Below are 14,413 nucleotides of genomic sequence, written 5' to 3'. Positions count from 1 at the left end.
TTTTGTTTCCCAGAACCTGACATATGTCTTTTAAATAAATGTTGTATTTTCATGGTTGAGTAAAAATAGAATGATACTCATTTTCTAAGTAAAATCTACGTGATATTTTAATTCTCTCTTAGTTGCTGAACAACTATTTCTGTGATCTTATTTTCTAACAGCTTTTTAGTATTAGAGCAAACCAGTTTCCCATTGGTTAAAGTGTAGTAAAATAAGAATTGCTTGCTCAACTGCCTATTTTACTTCCGTCAAAGGTCTTTTCTTTCCTTTTTTTTTTTTCCAAATTGCTTTTCTGCATATATGCCACATTGTAGGGAAGTTTTTTCCTGGTTCAGCTAACAGTTTTAATTCTATGTTTAATGTGAGAAGTTTTGGATTTTTTTTCTTTTGAAGAACAGCTTAATATTTTTTCTACACTGATTAAAATCAACCTGTGCTACTAAAGTTAACTATCCAATAGAACAGAAACATGCATATAGAGAAAATGCATTTGTGTGCGTTTTTAGTGAATGTTGTTGGTAGCTTGCCAGCTTTATTTTCAAGTTTCTCCCAGACTTGTGATGTGCTTATAAGGCAACAACAGTATATTTAGTTAATTTGCAAAACGAGAATAGTTTTTCTGGTTTTTCCATTTTGCATGTTTTGAGTTAGGATTAATTGGACATTTATTATTCTCAACAGGCATACGGTAAAACAGTTCGTTTAACTGTGGTGCTTTCTGTTGGAGCATTGGCTGACTTTTAGATAGTGAGCCTTGTGCAGTTTCATGAGTACTACTGAGTTTTGGATGACATTCTTTACACAATCTGAAAGTACCCCTGAGCCTAATAGAAGCTGGAAACAAAACAAATTTGATGTTTTCTTTGCAGTAGGAAGTGTAGTTTCTAGTACAAGAAATATGCCCTTGTTAGGTTCAGGACCATTTTCAGGGGTTATAACTGCTTAAACATTTTTTTCTTGTTTAAACTAATTCATGTTCCATTGTGGCAAATTTTGAAAAGAACATAAATGTAAAGAAGAAATTGAAGATTACCCATAAACTTATCACCCAGAGATAATTTCTACTAACATTTTAATGTACATTTTTCTAGTTCTTTCCTCACGTGTACAGATTCTTTTAATTTTTAAAAAAATTGGAATTATATTTCTATACATACAGTTTCGCTCCTACTTTTTTCTCTGAACAGGGTATTGTTCTCCTAGTGTGGGACTCTTAGGTTGATCTTTATAATACTACTATTTTAAATAACACTGGGGCAAACATTTTTGTACATTTATCTTTGACTGCATCTCTGTTTTTTTTTTTCTTCCTTTAGGGTAGATTCCCAGAAGTGGGATAACTGGATCAGAGGGTGGTTACCCTGTGTATAAGAGTGTGTGTCTCACTGCACCTTCAATGGCATTGAGTAGGTCAGTTTTTACAATCTTTGCCAATTTGATAGATATCTGTTACAATTCTTGGGTGGTAATCACAAAATCCTCATATTATTAATAATCTGTAAAACCATCAGAGTGTATGATTATTAATTTGCAGTCGTCTTTGAAAAAGTTGGTTGGAATGATTTTCTTTGAAAATATTTTAGGTAAAAGTAATCTTTGTAACAAAAAAGATATTCCTTGACATTGCAATTTGAGTATTGTTCTTATATTGGAAAGAAATAGCATTTTAATCTTCTCCCTTTACTAAAATAACAAACATGAGAAAGCTTATTTTATAGTATGTAGTAAGTAGAACTATAATGTAAAACTAAATTATTTCAGATAGATGAGAGGGATAGTCACGTGGTTCAGACTTTAAAAAAAAAAAAACCATGCAACTTAGTGTTTAGAGCAATGGCTGTAGAGTTAAGCACCCTGTGTTCAAATCCTTGCTTTGCCACTTACTAAGTATATCATTTGAAGCAACTTATTGAGTATACAATTTAAGGTAACCTACTAAATATATAATTTGATGTTTCTGAGCTTTGGGTTTCTCATCTTTAAAAGGAGAATAAATAATAATACCTACTTTATAGGATTGTTGAGAGGATTAGAAATATTGTTTAAGACTGCTGAGCACATAGTAGGCGTTTAATAAAAGCTGGCAGTTGTTGGGTTTGGAAGTTTTGGGCCAGTTTTGTAGGGTGGGGCAGGACATATCTTTCATGTGTCCTTATTTACATAAATAAATGCAGAGATGCAAAGGGGCCTTGAGCAGTGGCAGCTGGAAGGGAGTGGTAGACATTCTTTGTGGTAGGAATGGCATGAGCCAAGATAGAAAGTTCAAGACAAGTTGGAGGACAGGAGATTGATTTGACAGAAGCCTAGGCTTGTATAATTAGAAAATAATAGCAATAAGGGCATAGAGATTGATTGGGACTAGACTTTGGAAGTCATTGAATGCTAGGTTGAGAAGTATAGGCTTTATGTGGGAGCACAAGAAGTTTTGATATGAGGAAAATGATCCGATCAGAGCATTCATCTTTTGGAAGATGAATCTAGCTACAGAGTACAGAATGAATTGAGGAAGAAAGAGACTGAAGACAGGGAGACTGGTTTAAACACATAGGTAAGGCAAGATCTGAGGGTTTAACGGAAAACAAGAGGGAAGGTTTTGGGGGGAGTTGCTAGGAGTCACTGTTGTGAAGATCTCTGGATCTTCAAGTATACCCAGTTTCGAGATGAAGTTCAAAAGAAAGAGTCTGAGTCTATTGAATAGGTTACATGGAATTAGGTAACCTCTGAGAGAAGATAAGACTCAGTGTGTACACTTCGGTTGTTGCTACCTTTTTTAAAATTGAAGGGTAAAAGGTTCCTGTTTTTCATCAATAAAAATCATATGTTTATGCTATTTCTTTGACAAATGTATAGTCTCCTGTAGAAATTTACTTATCTAACATTTTGAGTTCTTAGCTAACAGGGAATCTCACTTTTAAATTTATTTATTTATTTATTTATTTATTTATTTTTGGCTGTGTTGGGTCTTCGTTTCTGTGCGAGGGCTTTCTCTAGTTGCGGCAAGCGGGGGCCACGCTTCATCGCTGTGCGCGGGCCCCTTACTATCGCGGCCTCTCTCGTTGCGGAGCACAGGCTCCAGACGCGCAGGCTCAGTAGTTGTGGCTCACAGGCCTAGTTGCTCCGCGGCATGTGGGATCTTCCCAGACCAGGGCTCGAACCCGTGTCCCCTGCATTGGCAGGCAGAGTCTCAACCACTGCGCCACCAGGGAAGCCCGGGAATCTCACTTTTTAGACATTGTATTTCTGAAGGTATTATCTTAAAATACTTCACTGTAAGGTGAAATTCTTCTCTGTGTGGTTTTTCCAGCTTTTGTGAATGCAACTGGACTTTAAAAACATCAGTTTTGTGAGCAGAAGTGATGAAAAGTGAAGTATAGACTTCTTGTTAAGCAGCTTAGAATGTTGAAGGCAGTGAAATATGGAGCAATAAAAAATAGGAAACTGAGGATGTGCTCTTTAGAAAAAATATCACTTTCAGTACTTCTCTCTTAATTTCTTAAGTAAAAAAAAAAAAAATGAGTTAGCAAATGCCATTCTTAGTCATTCTGGTACCTGGTTCTAGCTCCACGCTAATTGTACTTTCCACTTGGCTGAATAATATGTAAGCAAGTTAGCCTAAAGATTTATATTAATATTTCTTTTTGACTGATAAGTAAACTCACATGAGCTGTGAATTATCTGTCTTCCTTTTATGTTACCAGTTGAAAAAAGAAGCAACCCCCAATTTTTAAAAAGTAAATACAGGTTTGTGATACGTTCAGGGTGTTTGCATTTTTTAAACCATTGAGTTTTATACCTTTCTTAATGTTTCTTTTAGTTTTCAAATATTTTCTAAACTCAGAAATAAAGTCTTTATTATTATTTTTATTCACATCTCTCCCCTTTAAAAGTATCCTTGAAAATATTTTTAAATTAATAAGCAAATGTAGCACATAGTATTGAGGATTGTATATGTGTTATTTTTTAACAAACACTGTTTTTTTAATGCGAAACTGCAAAAGCCCAGATCTGGTCAACTGAGTGTTATTTCATTTACTAGAGACCTCAGATATTCAAAACAGGGATTTAATGTCTCAAACTATGAGATTCCAGTTGAGTCTATTTGAATTGATTTGAAGATATTCCTGTTTATCAACAGAAATCAGAACTACAGTTCATTCCCTAGGACTGATCACTCTTACCCTTCCCTCCTTCTCCCCAAGCATAGCTGAGAACAGAATCTTCCCTGATTTGGGCCATGCTGGCACTGTCACTATGATGTCAGCTATAGCCTTCCCAGTCTGTACTTCTTACATTCTTCGAAGCCTACTTGCTTCTTGGCAGGAAAAATAAGTTATTAGATTGAGTGGCTAGCAGCTCATGGTATACTATTATAAGAAAATTCACAATTTTAAATGTCAGTTAGACCTCAATAAAGCTAAAATTAAAAAAAGAAAATTAATTCAATTTTTACATGAGGCGACATATGAGGTATGTGAAACATGAGTAGACTTTCATATTTTTCTATCCCAAAAGATTGAAATAAAAGAAAATAAAGCCCACTGGTTGAATAGATTATTGTGTACATTTTTCTTACTCTTTTTTCATTGAAAGAACATTTTTTCTTACTCCTTTTGAATAAGCAATTTTGAATGCTAAGTGTAAGTTCTTGACTAAGAAATCAGAGTCCTTCCCCAAAATAATCTTAAGCAGTTTGGCTAGTTAGCCAACAAATATTTATTGAGTGATTATTGGGTACCTGGTGCTATTTTAGGAACTGAAGATAGGGCAGTGAATAGACTGCTCTCTGGAATTCTTTATACCTGTGGGGTTTGGTGATTGTGGAGAGAAACAGTAAACAAACAAACAAGGGAACAGGTAATTTCAGAGGTCACAAATGCTATGAAGAAGCTGTAACAGGAAGAAATGATAGTGATGGAAGGGTTTAGAATGAGTGTTGAGGAAAAATTCCCTGATGATATTTAATCTGACACCTGAATGACAAAAAGCCAGACATGTGACGATCTGCAAGAAGAGTGAACCAGACAAGAGGGCCAGTTGGTGCAAAAGCCCTAAAGTGGGAAGCAGCTAGTCATGATTGAGAAGGCCGTTGTGGTAAGCTGAGGGGAGACTGGTAGATGAAGTTGGCAAGGGACAGATCACAGAAGTCTATGGTGAAGGGTTTGGATTTTGTTCTTATAAATACAAAGGGAAGATGCAGGATATCACTACCTACCTTTTTGGATAAATATGTGTAACTTTTGAATTTGAAGATGGTGTTACTGATGATACTGGCTTAAAACAAATCTGTAGGGTAACCAGTAGTTTTCCCAGACATAGAAATCACTAATTTATGGTACATAAATTATGTTTTTCCAGGGGTCTGCAGAAATAGGAGTGAATTCTTTTTAGTGTTGCAGAGAGCCTAATGAAAATTGTGTTTGCTCTCAATAGATTTGTACAGGTGAAATATTATGTATATTTGCTTTGACCAATAATATATTGACTCAAATCTTTGAGGCTAATTACCACATTATCATTATCATACATTGTGGTGATTCGCAGGCTGTTAATGAAATAAAACATTGTGCTTACACCTCAGAAACCCAGCATTGAGTTTCATTAGTTTTTATGTCTGACAGTTTGAGAGTTCTAATTAGCCATTATAACTGATTAATAAAACGTGAGTGCATTTGATAGACAAAAGTCTTTAAAGACATGGAATCTGTGGAGAATAAAGGATTTTTCATAGTTAGGTTGAGAACCACAGATAAATGTCCCAATCTCTAGAGGGACTTATAGGGAAAAGGGAACTAGTATTTTTGGGTTGTAAGGTAAAGCCCTTACATCACATTTCATCTGCACAGCAAATCTGTGAAATAGGTATAGTTCATTTTTTGCAGATGATGAAAACCCATGGTAATTATATAATTTATGAAAATTCACAAACTTTTTTTTTTAAGTCTTTTTTTTTTTTAAATTTATTTTTGGCTGTGCCGGGTCTTCGTTGCTGCGCACGGGCTTTCTCTAGTTGCGGTGAGCGGGAGCTACTCTTCGTTGCGGTGCGCGGGCTTCTCATTGCGGTGGCTTCTCTTGTTGCGGAGCATGGGCTCTAGGCGCGCGGGCTTAAGTAGTTGCAACACGCAGGCTCAGTAGTAGAGGCACGCAGGCCCTAGAGTGCACAGGCTTCAGTAGTTGTGGCGCGCGGGTTCGATAGTTGTGGCGCACAGGCTTAGTTGCTCTGCGGCGTGTGGGATCTTTCGGACGAGGGCTTGAACCTGTGTCCCCCACGTTGGCAGGTGGATTCTTAACCACCGCGCCACCAGGGAGGTCCACAGACTCTTAATTGTAGAGGGTAATGCTGACTGCAAACTTTCAGAGGAAAAGACTACTGCAGTACAAAGCACAAAATAAATGATCAGTAAATATTTGTGTTTTGCTTGCATGCAAACATGAATGAATGAATGAGTGAATGAATGAATGAGTAGGTGATGACGGAAGACTGCCTCTATCCCTCTAATCTTTTCTTCAGTGCAACACACCCTTTTTCTTCTATTAGATGAGTCTCTAAAACTCTTCAGAAATAATTGACTTCACCTATCTTTTTTCTCTGCAAAATTCCTCCCCCCATGTAGCTTAAATTACTTAAAATAAATCACACAGTAAAAATTCTAAGGAGGGAAATAAAGACCAGAAACTCAGAAAGTATAATTTTCACTAAGATTTTAACTACCTGAGTAGTCCATAATGTTTTCAGCTTTAAAAGAAATCTGCTTTAGACCCTTGCATTCACATTCAAGATATCATCCTTTTTTGGTTCTGCTTGTATCTCTTAAATTGTTTATAACTGTTTAAAAATTTACTGTAGTTTTTTGAAATGAGGTGGCGGAACAACAGTAATCAAAATGTTTATGCAGCCAACATTAGTTGTCTATGTAATCTCAAACTGTTTCAGTGGGGGGGGGGGTGTTTATTTCTGTTTTCTATTAGTACACCATAGTGTGTGATTTATTGTTCAGAAATATGAACTGATAATTCTGGGGCATTTAATGGTTAGTAGGGTTAAAAACATACATAATGGGGATTTTTTTTCCTTGACTGGTGTTAATACTCAGGCAGAATAGCAGTATGAGATCTCTCTAAACTTCATATTTATAAAGTTTCTAATCCTTCAAATGAATTAATATCTTTTTTAAAATAAATTTATTTATTAATTTTTTTTTTTTGGCTGAGTTGGGTCTTCGTTGCTGCATGTGGGCTTTCTCTAGTTGCGGCGAGCGGGGGCTACTCTTCATTGCAGTGCGCAGGCTTCTCATTGCGGTGGCTTCTCTTGTTGCGGAGCACGGGCTCTAGGCACGCGGGCTTCAGTAGTTGTGGCTCGCGGGCTCTAGAGCGCAGGCTCAGTAGTTGTGGCACACGGGCTTAGTTGCTCTGCGGCATGTGGGATCTTCCCAGACCAGGGCTCGAACCTGTGTTCCCTGCTTTGGCAGGCAGATTCTTAACCACTGCGCCACCAGGGAAGGCCCCAAATGAATTAATATCTTAATAAATTAAGTTTAGAGTACTTTTAAATGAATATTTAATAGGAATGGATACCTAAGAGATGAAAGTAGATGCAGATAATCAAGAGATCGAAAGAAACTATTTTAGTGGAAGGTTGCGAAAGGGAAGGCATTATAATACAGGATTTACCATAAGGAAATGGCTGACACATGGAAGTTGCTATGCTAGACTGTGAAAAGAAATTTATCTTCACCAAAAGAGAAATGAAATTGATGAAATGAGGGCTAAAAGGAGATAAATTAACATTGAAGGGTAGAAAAAACACTTTAGGTTAGATATGGTGGCCTAGAGGGACCTTCAGACAGGATATGATGAATCTCATCATTTGTGGCAGTATCACTACTTCATGAAGGATGGGATCTGTCTTGTTGATTTGTGTTCGAAGTACAATAAACCTAGACAGAATGAAGAGCGTTGTTTTTGTGAAGAAGGAACATATTTTAAAATTTGTCTCTAGTTGTCTGCGACTAAGGTTATAATATGACGGGTCTATAAAAGATAACTTTAGGTGATATTTGGTTCTTGGTATCCTCAAAGTGCTTTTTTTGTTTTTTGGGGTTTTGGGGGCTAGATTTCTGTATGACAGCTTTCAAATGCTCAACTGTTGTATCCTGCTACTCTTTATTCTAATCATATAATCAGTTTAGTAATGACATACATAACCCCCTGGCATGAGATTTTCATGCTTCAGAAAATTGTTTTTCATATAAAGTACAAGTATCAGTTTGCCCTGTTGATGTGTATATCTAAAAGTTGATGTGACACTTTTATAAATTTAATTATTTAAGAATATTAGGTTAATTTAAGAAAAACCATGGGCAGGTCAGTTGGAAGGTGAATCTTATGTCTTCAGACCCACCTTTATTTGTTTAGATCTTCAGATATTAGGTTATTTTGATGTTGTGTCTTTTACATCCAGATGATAAGTCTGGAACTTAAAAAAAAGTTCCTGTGCCTTTTGAATATTGAGTTTCACACTTGGGACAAACTCCATTGTAAGACATTCTTTTGAATTTTAAATAAATGTTTGGTAACTTCTCACTAGTAGTCAGATGTCATAATTTTTACTTTAAAATATGACAGCATTATAACTCAAGTACAGTTGAAACTATGGGTAGGAGGGTTTTAGGTGATGTAGTCATTCTCTTATTTCCATTATGCTTTAGACTTGTACTACTGTCATCAATAGAACAAGCTTGAGATTGTGTCACCACTCAGTGCCATCTGCTTGTGTGTGTATGTAAGCAGTAGGCCTTAACACTGGATATAAAGAATCATTGCTTTGTGGTGTTCCAAACTGGCTCTGCTTAGGTTCAACTGTACTGTGTTGAGCTTGTGTCTATGTCACATTTTTGATCTTTTGCAGCTATAACATTTCCATAACCATGTATTTAATGTCTTCTGTGTGTTGATGTGCTGAAGATGGACATGTGAAGTTTTTTAGTAGTACAAAGAGAATGCCTATTTAATCAGTAAAATTTTTCAATGATTTTTTTTTTAAAGCATTCAAATACTTGCAAAAGAGAGATGGCTCTATATGAAGGACCAACCATCCTCTCTCCACCTTGTGGTTAATTTTCACAGTATAAGAAACTTTTTTTTAGTCCTATAAGCCAAAGTGTTTTGTAGAAAATCAATCATATAATTGCTTTTGTCTGCACCATTTAAAGAAATGCTCTATTGTTAAGAGAGAAAAAGTTGATTAACAGTGTTTATATAGTATGATTTCAATTCTTATTTTTTACAAGTTTCTATTCATATGTAGAATATAGGCAAAAAGGAAACATCAGTAGGATCAAAGTTGTTATCGTGAAGTTGGGATTACAGGTGATTTTTATTTTCCTTTTTAAATTTAAACTTTTTTCTGAATTTTATACACTGTTCATATATTTTATAATTAGAAAATGAAGGTTCTAAGATGAGTTCATTATAGAATATGAAATGAAATTTAATAAAGCTTTTAAAGATGAAGATTTTTGGGGGATAAAATGAGTTAAAGGCTTTACAGATGAATTAAACAAATGCATTCCTGAGATGGAATTACATATAATGATAAAATCTGTACTTTAAAGCAAAAACAAGCAAAATTAAGTTCGTTTTCTTGGTGTAGCAAGTGAGAGAAATGGGAAAAGTGTACTATTGATTTGATGACTTGGAAAACTTTTGTTTGATTCTTCTAACTCAGGTTTGCCTCAGTTACATTCATTTGTATACTGTTTTATAGGTAATGGTTTAATTATAAGATATAAATGTATTTATATAAATGATATGCCAAATCTCACATTGAATATTTGGTTATTTGATACTGTATTTGTGGTCAGCAGGCAAAACACTATGGAAGTTTGTATATAGTATCTACCAGCTGTTACTTCACCTCTTTATTTCCCAGTTGTTTTCATCTGTAAAATGGAAAAAGACATGTTTGAGGACTGAATAAGTATGCCTGGCGTACAAAAAGCACTTAAATATCATTGCTGCTGTTATTATTACTACCACCAAAAGTTGGCATCAATGTCTATAAGAAATTGGAGAAGATCACTAGGGACGGAAGCAACGTCTTAATCCTTTGTATCCATTTTGACTAACCCAGTGTATTCTCTTTTAGTTAAGTGGGACTACTACCTGTACACTTAGGTAGATTCATTATTTATGTACACGGTAAATCTTGACATTTGTGGTTTAACGTTTTAAACCCAGAGTCTTTAACATGGGAGGTTTGTAATTTGGGGTAGGCAGAATTTTGTATCTTGCATATTTCAAGGCTGACATGCCAAACACGTTTATTAACTAGCGAATTGAATGTAGCTGACAGCATCCCAGTTATTATTACCTAAAAGTGACTTTTGTTCCCTACTTGTTTAATTTTCATCATGGGATTAAAAACGTGTGTTTCTTTGTGGATGATGCCCTGAGAAGGCCAGTAGTTAATACTGGATTTTGCAGATTTAACTGAAGTGAGTTTATTTTAGTGGCAAAATTTATGAATTTTGCTTATTTCTTTTATATTCTTCACAGTGCCTTGTACCCAGTAGAGATAATGGGTAATAGGGTGTGTTTGATAGTTTGTGAAGAAATTTGAATCTCCAGGTTCCTTAAAGGAAAGGGAGGAGGTTAGCAGGAATTCCTAGATTTCCGGGCTTTTAGGTTATTTTTATTTTTATCACTTAAGTACATAATTTAAAAAATTTTTTAGACCAGATTAAAATATATATCTGTCTCGATTTCATATTTCCGTGGAGTGGTATGATGATATAAGTGTGCCTCATTTAATAAAAGCTACTAGTCCCATCCATAGATATGTTGATTTTATTATATCTGCAGTAGGGCCAAGGAATCTGTAGTTTACTCTGCCAGTGGATCCCAGATAATTCTGATGCAGTACTTTTTTAATTTCTTTCTCAATATGTTTTCATTTTAGTTTTATTATTTTTTAATCTGTAGTGTATTTTTAAAGCCTTAGGACTATAGGAATAAACTTTATATTTAATAATGAAAATTAATGTTATGTCTTAACTTTTCGTTGTATGTCCCCTTTTAAGTAGTTCAATGGGCATATATTACTTATTCAGACCCAAGTAATACCAAGTTCATTGTAGAAAAAATGAGAGTACCAATGAGGCAGTTTCTTAGCCTTTTTATCATTATCACTTGCTCCCCTCACTCCAGTCTTTATATATTTTTCTAATCGTCCCCCTAATGAAGTTTTAATACCACAGGTATCATACTGTATATTTGTTTATTTATTGTACGTTAATCTGTGCTTTGTACACTAAAAGAGTTAAGATTTTTTTTACCCCCTTAGGAGCAATATTGCCCCTGTTGAGAATGAATACAATAAGCTAAAAGAAAAATCACTCTTAGTTGTACCTCCCAGTCTGTTAACATTTTGGTATACTTCTTGCCCAGTGGTTTTCAATGCATATCTATTTTCCTTCAGAAAATGAGATCGGATGCGTAATAGTTCATGCTCCCTTTAAATAAAATATTGTGAAATTTTTGTGAAAATGAATATATTTTAATATATCTAATGGATAAATAATATCAATAGGTGTATTCTGTTATGTGAATTTGCAATCATTTCAAAAAATTATTCCCTATAGTTTTTAATTTTTTTTTTTTTTTTTTGGTTGCACCGGGTCTTAGTTGCAACAGGTGGGCTCCTTAGTTAAGGCTCGAGGGCTCCTTAGTTGTGGCACGTGGGCTCCTTAGTTGTGGCATGTGGGATCTAGTTCCCTGGCCAGGGATCGAACCTGGGCCCCCTGCATCCAGAGTGCAGTCTTAACCACTGCGCCACCCGGGAAGTCCCTCAATTTTTTATTATAAAAACTCTGCTATGAATATCATTGTAGTTGAATTTTTCCAGGCATTCTAAATTATTTCCTTAGGATGAATTCCAAGAAGCAGAATTATTTTATTCTGTATATCTTAATATTTTTGATATGTATAACTTATCGAAAGTCCCTTTCCCCAAGGACAGCCACTATTAATGTGAATATTTGTCCAGCTTTTTCCTGTGTATATTCTAACATAAGTAGTTTTATAAACCTGTAGCTATCTCTTTTTTTTATTTATTTTATTTTTAAAAATTTATTTATTTTTGGCTGCACCACACCACATGTGGGATCCTAGTTCTCCCACCAGGGATTGAACCCGTGCCCCCTGCATTGGAAGCACAGAGTCCCAACCACTAGACCACCAGGGAAGTCCCTATCTGTCTTTTAAAAAAGAATAATAGACTGAACTTTAACTATGGCAAATTGCTTTTTTGCCCAAGGCATTTTGATCATCTTTTCATATCACTATATGTAATTTATCCCATTTCTTTTTAGCAACGTTCTACTGAACTGATGTACATTTATCCATTCTTTTATTGGAGGGCCTTTTGTTTCCTGGGGTATTTTTCTTTTTGTTTTTGGCATACATCTTTGTTTGCTTGTGTTTTTCAGTATCATAAATTCCCATTTATGGTGGAATTGCTGGTCATTTAAGAATTGGAATTGCATTATATGCTTGAGTCTCTTTTTAGGCTTTCACTTCTTTTTCGTTCCTTTACATGCCTACTCTGATGTTGGTACTAGATTTTCATTACTGTACTTTATAGTGTTGTACTTGTATATCTGGAAATATAAAAAGTTCTGTTAAGTAGGCAGATGTGCTTTTGTATATTTTTCAGATTACAAGTTACAGTTTAAGTTTGGCTAGGTTTTGTTTCTTTGTTTTTTAAAACACAAGTATTGATATATGTACTTTAACTAGATAAGAATGATACAAATTTTTGAGGATTCACATTTTAGGCTTGAGAACTTTTAGTGCCTGGCAGTAATTCAGAACTCTAAAAGTACTTCTAAGTTGCAAAGTAGACAAGTTGTTGAGCTGTGAGTTCTATGGAAATACTTGGAACCACAACATTTCTGTCCAGTATGCCTTTTAATCTTTGGTTTTTTGATTGAAGTATCTTGGATATATACTCTCTCTGCTATCTAACTTTTATTCCTTTTAAAAGGCGATATATTCTCTCTCTCTTTGTACATTTTGGTAATGTACTTATTTTGGATATCTTATAATATGCTGTTTCTGCTTATTTTTACAGAGTTCCTTTATATTATTGTCTTCAGAGTTATTCATACATTTTTCTGAGGCTTAGAGTTCATGAAGTTCAAAATATATGAGAATAGATCTATTAAACATTGCAGAAGAATTATGCTTTGGTTTTCTTTTTTTTTTAATAAATTTATTTTATTTATTTATTTTTGGCTGCATTGGGTCTTTGTTGCTGCGCGCGGGCTTTCTTTAGTTGCAGCAAGTGGGGGCTACTCTTCCTTGCGGCACGTGGGCTTCTCATTGCGGTGGCTTCTCTTGTTGCGGAGCATGGGCTCTAGGCATGCAGGCTTCAGTGGTTGTGGCACGCGGGCTCAGTAGTTGTGGCGCACGGGCTTAGTTGCTCCACGGCATGTGAGATCTTTCCGGACCAGGGCTTGAACCTGTGTCCCCTGCGTTGGCAGGCAGATTCTTAACCACTGTGCCACCAGGGAAGCCCCTATACTTTGGTTTTCAAAGTAGAAGTGTTTTTAGGCTTTTTTTTTAAGGCACTAATTTTTTTCTGAGACAGTTTCTCCTTTAAATTTAAATTTAACTGCTCACACCATTACTAAAATCTTTAAATGTTGATTCTGACCCTACTTACTATGATTCTATCTATGACCTAACTTTTTTCTTAAGACACACTTTTGTTTTTTAATTTTATTTATGTATTTATTTATTTGTTTTTGGCTGTACCGCATGGCTTGTGAGATCTTAGTTCCCGGACCAGGGATTGAACCTGTGACCTTGGCAGTGAAAGCATGGAGTCCTAACCACTGGATCGCCAGGGAACTCCCTAAGACACACTTTTGAGTGAGACTTTCAAATGCTCTTAGTGTTCTGGAAGACTTAGTTTACCTTTGTAATGAAAAATCTCTCCTGAGAGTACTATGTTCACCCAGGTTAAAAACTAATCATAATAAATAGAATAAATGATATTCAGTACCTAGTCAATTCGGACAGGACTGTTTTCTAAGAGTAGTCTCTCTTGGAGTTGAGTTGTTACCACAGCTAGCTTAGGCTCATTGCAGAGGCTCACATTGCTTTGGGTCATGGTTCTTCATCTAGCCAAGTGAAAAACCAACCATTTTCCCTTGTGGTATGGTCTTTCTTGCGAGTTATGTTTAAAAAATTGACATCTCAAATGTGATTTTTGTCTCTTGAGGCTTACCGTTTAACCAGGTTTGAGATTTTATTCTTTGGTGCAAACTTTAACTTAAACACTTTGTGAATGTACACGAAGCTGAATCTTTTACTCAGACTCACAGTAGCAAGCAAATGACAAGCCATGCTT

General features: G+C 35.4%; 1 protein-coding gene and 1 pseudogene across 3 annotated transcripts in view; both read left to right on the top strand.

Moving 5' to 3' along the window:
• Positions 1–14,413, top strand: part of LOC309645959 (proteasome subunit alpha type-3 pseudogene) — a 452,949-nt pseudogene that overhangs the window by 313,007 nt on the left and 125,529 nt on the right. The window lies entirely within an intron of this gene.
• RAP1A (RAP1A, member of RAS oncogene family) overlaps positions 1–14,413 on the top strand; it is a 76,851-nt gene that overhangs the window by 6,620 nt on the left and 55,818 nt on the right. The window contains exon 1 of one of the 2 annotated variants that reach the window (XM_082431790.1): positions 1,346–1,410. The exons of the other annotated variant lie outside the window; for it this stretch is intronic. The gene's annotated coding sequence lies outside the window, so the exon portion shown is untranslated. Of the gene's footprint in view, positions 1–1,345; positions 1,411–14,413 lie in introns of those variants that run through there. 2 annotated transcript variants of the gene reach the window in all.

Source organism: Balaenoptera physalus (assembly GCF_965194825.1).
Source record: "Balaenoptera physalus genome assembly, chromosome: 1".
In the NCBI taxonomy this organism is placed as follows: Eukaryota; Metazoa; Chordata; class Mammalia; order Artiodactyla; family Balaenopteridae; genus Balaenoptera; species Balaenoptera physalus.
This window is presented reverse-complemented; position numbering and strand designations above follow the sequence as displayed.